Genomic DNA, 6,000 nt, shown 5'->3' on the forward strand with positions numbered 1-6,000 from the left:
ACAAACTAATGTATATTAACTAGGAAAAAAATATCTATTTTGCATGGGTTTATTGCACTTTGTGCGACTGGTCAGCACGTAGCACAACACGGGTGTTGAATTAGCCGTTGGTGCGGGGGCACCCCAAAATGCAGCTATCTGATCACGGCCACCACTTAGCCAGCGCTTGTGTTTATGCATTAAGAGAGAAGGAATAATGAGCCACGGCCCCTCCAAATGGAATTCCCTGGCCAATTACCAGGAGATTTGCTGGAGCTAGCGCCGTTAATCTTGTCTTGCCATCTCCACCATTTGTGTGTTTGTGCGGACTTTCTGTTTTTCATCCTTTTTTGCGTTCGGTTTCGGCGTTGCCACCAGCGAGCGTCCTAGAAAATGGCCCGCTCAGGACATTTGTTTTTGGGGGTGAACCGTTTTTTGTTCTTCTTTTCTAGCCCTTGGGCTAGCTCAAAGGCTACAAAAAGCACGAGCAGGGGGGGCTCGAATAGCTAAATATTTGTGTAGGTCGCATAAGAGCTTCCACAGTGGCAAATTTGGAGGTTTGAGACCGCAAAAGTTGTTTAGCTTGCCCTAAAACGTCCAAAAAGCTTCTTTTCTATTCGCTTGGCTCGGGTCATTCCAAAAATAGGGAGAGAGTTTTAGAAGATTGGATTCGGACCTTATACAGTCGTACCTCTACTTACGATATGAATTGGTTCCAGAACTTTTTTCGTAAGTAGAGCAGTACTTTATATGTGTAAATTCCGTAATTCCTTCGTAATGCTTCCTTCTGCTTCGATAGCGTAGCGATGCTCGAAAGTGGGTTACGGCTAGTCGTATTGTCTTGCAACATCCGCCAATCACACGCCACTTTATCTCTTCTATTTTTAAATGAATCACAGGGTCTGCTTATTCATTTCATTCGCTCCAATAGTTTTAAATAAAGAACACCGTGACGACAAACGCCGGTCAAAAGAGTTCTTCTGAGAGGATCCAACCGGAAGTAAACCAGCCGCAAGGGATTATTTCAAAATAAAATAATGGGTACAGGAAATGCATTTCCATTCAGATTTCGTAACCTGAAAATTTCGTACCTAGAGGCATCGTAAGTAGAGGTACGACTGCATTAGATTAGATTAGATGATAGAAATGTAAATATAAATATCATATAAAATTATAATAGTTCTAATAAATAATAATATGAATATACATGGAAAATACTAAGTACAGTAAAGGATAAGCCTCATTTTAAAAACACTGTCTACCTTGTCAACAAGCTCACAATAATTTCCAACAAATAATGATTATTAAATTATTATGTCAATTATTAGGAACCCCAAAAAAAGCACATTAGCCTTTGGAGCCGCTGAATATTTAACAAATGCGAAGAACATGAATTTCAAAACTTTGATCTGGTGATCAGGAGATGAATATCCAATTTGGTGTCATTTTTTTTCTCCATTTAAAGCAGCGTCCTATTTTAGCCAACCGTCGCCGGCTGCTTCGCCACAGGTTAAAAACAACAATTAAACAGACGGCGTGACACTATGGGGCTGTTTTACAACGCCGGCGTCCAGGCGTCGAGGCCACCTGGGACGCTTCGGTTTTGCCAAAAGCGATGACCCCTTCTTAAAGAAAATGTTTTTTGTGGAAGGAGCCGTGAAGCCGAGGCCTCGTCGTCTACGGGTCCATCCTCCGGGATTGTTACGAGTCGCGGCTTGTGATTTAGTGCTCCATTTTCTTCCCGTTGTGTGGTATTCTGTCACGGCTTTCGGCGGGGTCTACCCGCGGATTGGCACGGGACGGAGGGAAAGATGCCCGCGCAAATAGCCGCTTTGCTAGGTTTGTCAAATACGCTACAAGAGAGCGGAAAAGGAGATTTTGATCTGAATGTATTGGGCCGTGTTTTAGATTTTTAAATGCTCAATAACTTATTTATTTAAATTACCTATCGATGTCTAATCCATTTTAATTGGGAGGGTCGGATAGATTGGAAGTCTATGGTGGTCAATGGCACTCAGTGAGTTAAAGCTAACCGGTATCCATTTAAAGGTGGCTCTGATGGAGTTTAAGCGTAGTCTCGGATGTAACTATTTGGCAGCCATCTTGGGTCAGGGGACTTCTTTGGCGGATGTAAAATGAGTGATTGACTCCTTTAAAATATTATGAACTGGTCGAATTCATTACATTGTGCTTTATAATAAACTACATTTAGAAAAAAGAAAAAATATACACAAATTTTAAATTATAAAACACCATTGTCTGTTATAAACAAACCAGTCAAAACTTATAACAAGAAGACAGAATGAACTTAGCAAACTATAAATAACATTTAGCTATGGTTCAGTCTGTTTTAATGATATATCAATAAAATGCAATCATTATTTTCATGTATACAGTGAAACTCATTGTAGCTTAATTATGCTGTCCATGAGATGGCCAGCAAATAATGATGTTTCTCCCTATTGTACATGCGACTTTGTTCATCTGGCTTCACGTTTATGATATCAAATCTTCTCTTTCCAGGGATCTTCTGATGGCCTGACTCCGCCTACTTGTTGATCCCACAAAGGACGGATAACTTCCCTCAGATGGAATTTTACCCCGACTGACGTCTTATATAATCCATCCCTCGGAACATCCCCCCGGTAAGTGCGGGACCCCCGCCGCTCTGCAAGCCGACCTCACCTATCAGTCCTCGCTCGTGCAAACAACGGTCGTATCGCCGGCGGTTCTCACGGCCCCCCCTTCTAGTCCCGCGTGCTGGGACCACAGATAGAGTTGCAAATGTGCACTTGTACGAGTCCGAGCGGGAGAGGGTGGCACGCCGCTCTTCTTCTCCCAATAATTGATCGCCACTTGATCTCACGGGCTGAATCGGGGCCGGTCTCATGGGCCGATCTCCTGGGCCGGGCGCCACTCTCGCTGATATGTGTGGGAACCGGCGCGTAGTCCACCCAGGCGCACCTGCCAAATGGCCGTCGGCGACTATTCCCCCGGCGCACTGCCCATTCTTTGCTATTTATACTCGCTTTGCGTCTCGGATGGCCGCGCCGCATCGCTTTCCTTTTCGAAAGTCGAACCTTCTCCGGTAAATGCTTACGCCCGATCTGTTCAATTAGTGTTCTGCTGATTTAACGCTTGAGTGGAATGAGTACGGAGGTCGGCGATCCGGTCGCGGATGGCAAATCGCTCGTTTTTAAAAGATCCTATCGAGTGAAAATGAATTTATTGAGTTTTAAGTGGGGTGGATGAGTGGTGACTGTGTTGGACTCACAGTTCTATGGTCGAGGGTTCGATCCTCGCTGTGTGGAGTTTGCATGTTTGGATGGGTTTTCTCCGGGTACTCTGGTTTTCTCCCACATCCCCAAAACATCCCTGCTAGGCTAGCTGGTTGAACATTTTAAATTTGCCCCCAGCTATGATTGGTTGTCCTTTGTCTCCTTGTGCCCTGCGATTCGCTGGCCCCCGATTCAGGGTGTCCCCCAGCTCTAGCCCCAAGTCAGCTGGGATAGGCTCCGGCACCCCCCCCTGCGCTCCTAGTCAGGATAAAGCCCTTCAGAAAATGAGATGAGAGATGAGATGAGTTATTAGCATCCACATTAAGCCTTAATGACAGGACGATTGGCCCTCCTGGCCTCCTTCTTGGATGACCCTCGTTGGCGTGACAATCAGGGGCGCTCCTCTGTCAGTGTGGGGTCTCCTTTCCATTCAAGGTGGTCGGCCAGATGAAAGCCGCAGGTGGGCTGGTTTAAATCCCAATGACAGGCAGGTGCGCTAGAATGGAATGGAACGCGAACGGTAGCCCCAGAAGCTCATTTCATCGCTTTGCTTGGTCCTTCCCGCCCGCGTAGGAGGAGCGGCGTGGAGGTGGCGTGCACGTGAGTGTGTGAGCGTGTGTGTGTGCGTGTGTGCAAGGGAGAGCCGGAATTAGCAGATTTAAATCAAGTCAACTTTCCGGCCATCTGGCCGTTGTTTCGGAAAGACACTACGGCGGGGAAGGTGCTAGCTAGATACTTCAGTTAAAAAGTGCAATTTACCTATTTTTACCCATGTGAGGATTATCTTGAGAGTCTTGGAGATAGTTTAATGTCTTTTTTTTATTAGAGGAGTTCGAATATGTTGCGTGCAGGTCAGAAGGAAGTCTCAAATACAAATAGACATCAAGTTGAGTTTAAATTTCCAGGAAATCTGGGCAAGTGGCTAAATTTGGGAGGCAACCAGTGTACTCGGAGAAAACCCGCGCGGGCAATGGGCAGAACATGCAAAGTCTACATAGGAAGATTTGAATCCACCGGGCATCGAACCTTCCGTGAGGTGGACGTGCTAACCACCGGCTAAAATGCTAATGAATACTGAACTCGTCAAATAAAATGGTCTAAAACAACCTTGGCGATACCTCCAATAAGGCTAAGTTTAAATAAGTACGTTTTTTTATGGTGGCGAATCGATGAATCCTTGAGACAAAAGATCCAGCGACATGCATGGCCACTCCAGAAAAGTGGCCAGAGGAAATGGCATCATCCGAACCCCAAATAAGTCGAAAGGGGTGAGCGAGGGGTGACGTATCCCTGAAGCCTGCGCTCTGAAATTAAGGACAAAACAATGTGTCAGGCCATGATGGATCAGCGCGGCCGTTTTTGTCAAAATTCAGCCGTCTTGGCGGCCCCGCCCTCGGGCACTTCCTATAATCAAAGGCCGTGCCCACCCATGGCTAATGAGACATTAAGCAAACGTCAAGAAGGAGAGTTTGAGCGGGGGCGGCCGGGGTGGGGGGTTTGATTTAAAGCAGACCCGCGCAAAACAAAAGGGGGGCTTCCAGAGGGAGATTCCGATCAATACCCAACGTAACGCCGCAGTGGTCGGGAGAAGTCACATGACGAGGCTCGGGCGCCGTTATTTTCCCACGGCTCAGGGCTCTGAGCACACCTGGTCTGACAAAGCCCAGGAACAAGAGGAGGGACCATGGACCCCCAAAACCAGACCCCCACACTCGCCACTATTAGATGGTTAGATATAATAATATCAGACTTTCTAGTTAGCAGGCCGAGGATCACTTTTTTTTAGAAAGATATCGGGAAAAAAAAACAAAGGAGGAGTGGCCCCGCGAATGAGTGGTTAGCGCGTCGGCCTCACAGTTCTGGGATCCTGGGTTTGAATCCTGTGTGGAGTTTGCATGTTCTCCCAGGGCTTGTGTGGGTTTTCTCCGGGGACTCGTGTCCTCCCACATTCCTAAAATAGGCATGCTAGGCTAATAGTATGCTAACTTGTCCCTAGATACGAGTTTGTCCTACTGTGCCTTGTGATTGGCTGGCCACCGATTCAGGGTGTCTTGTGCCTGGTGCCCAAAGTTGGTTGGGATAGGCTCCAGCACCCCCCGCGACCCTTGTAAGGATGAGTGGTTGAGAAAATGAATGAATGAATATTTACACATAAAATCTAGGTAGCATCAGGCAAAGCTCTGTCATGGTTTCTTTCCATATTTGACCCCGCCCAGACCGTTTTGTCCAATGATTGGCTTGTTGTCCAATCGTAGTTCTTTGCTGGCGTCAACATGAATTGATCCATAGCGGGAGTAGCATTAGCATTAGCTGTAGCCAGTACCACAAACATCAATATCAGCATTTCCTGTCAAATAGCCGACGTTGCCTCCTCGGTTTCCCGCTGGCGCATCTGCATGTACCCCCCCTCCAATCCATAGCGCCCCCCCCAGGCAAAACTGTCACTTCTCACACTCGGCACCTCTGGACTCCCCGAGCTGGTTTCAATTTGAGCTCCGAGCAAAGTTAATAAGTTTGAGATCAATTCCGCTCGGCCTGGCGGGAGCTGATTTGGGGGTGGGGCGGTCGGTGTACACTTTCACCCCCCCACCCCCGCCCCCGGCCCCCCCTTTCCCAGCCTGATTAGCCCTGCTCCTTAACTTGACTGGCCAGGCACAAAGAGCCTGTCTGTTTCCCCCCCCGCGCCACCTCGCTTCTAATGCGGCGTGACCCCACGCAGTGGAGCTCGCCTTGGTTCCCGTTT

The 6,000-nt window shown here is 47.5% G+C and overlaps 1 protein-coding gene across 2 annotated transcripts in view; it reads left to right on the forward strand.

Annotated features, from left to right (window-relative positions):
* Positions 1 to 6,000, forward strand: part of LOC144088706 (transcription factor Sox-9-B-like) — a 62,278-nt gene that overhangs the window by 36,900 nt on the left and 19,378 nt on the right. For both annotated transcript variants that reach the window (XM_077619307.1, XM_077619308.1), the window contains exon 6: positions 2,503 to 2,624. The gene's annotated coding sequence lies outside the window, so the exon portion shown is untranslated. The remainder of the gene's footprint in view (positions 1 to 2,502; positions 2,625 to 6,000) is intronic.

The sequence above is a fragment of the Stigmatopora argus genome, chromosome 14 (assembly GCF_051989625.1).
Source record: "Stigmatopora argus isolate UIUO_Sarg chromosome 14, RoL_Sarg_1.0, whole genome shotgun sequence".
NCBI lineage: Eukaryota > Metazoa > Chordata > Actinopteri > Syngnathiformes > Syngnathidae > Stigmatopora > Stigmatopora argus.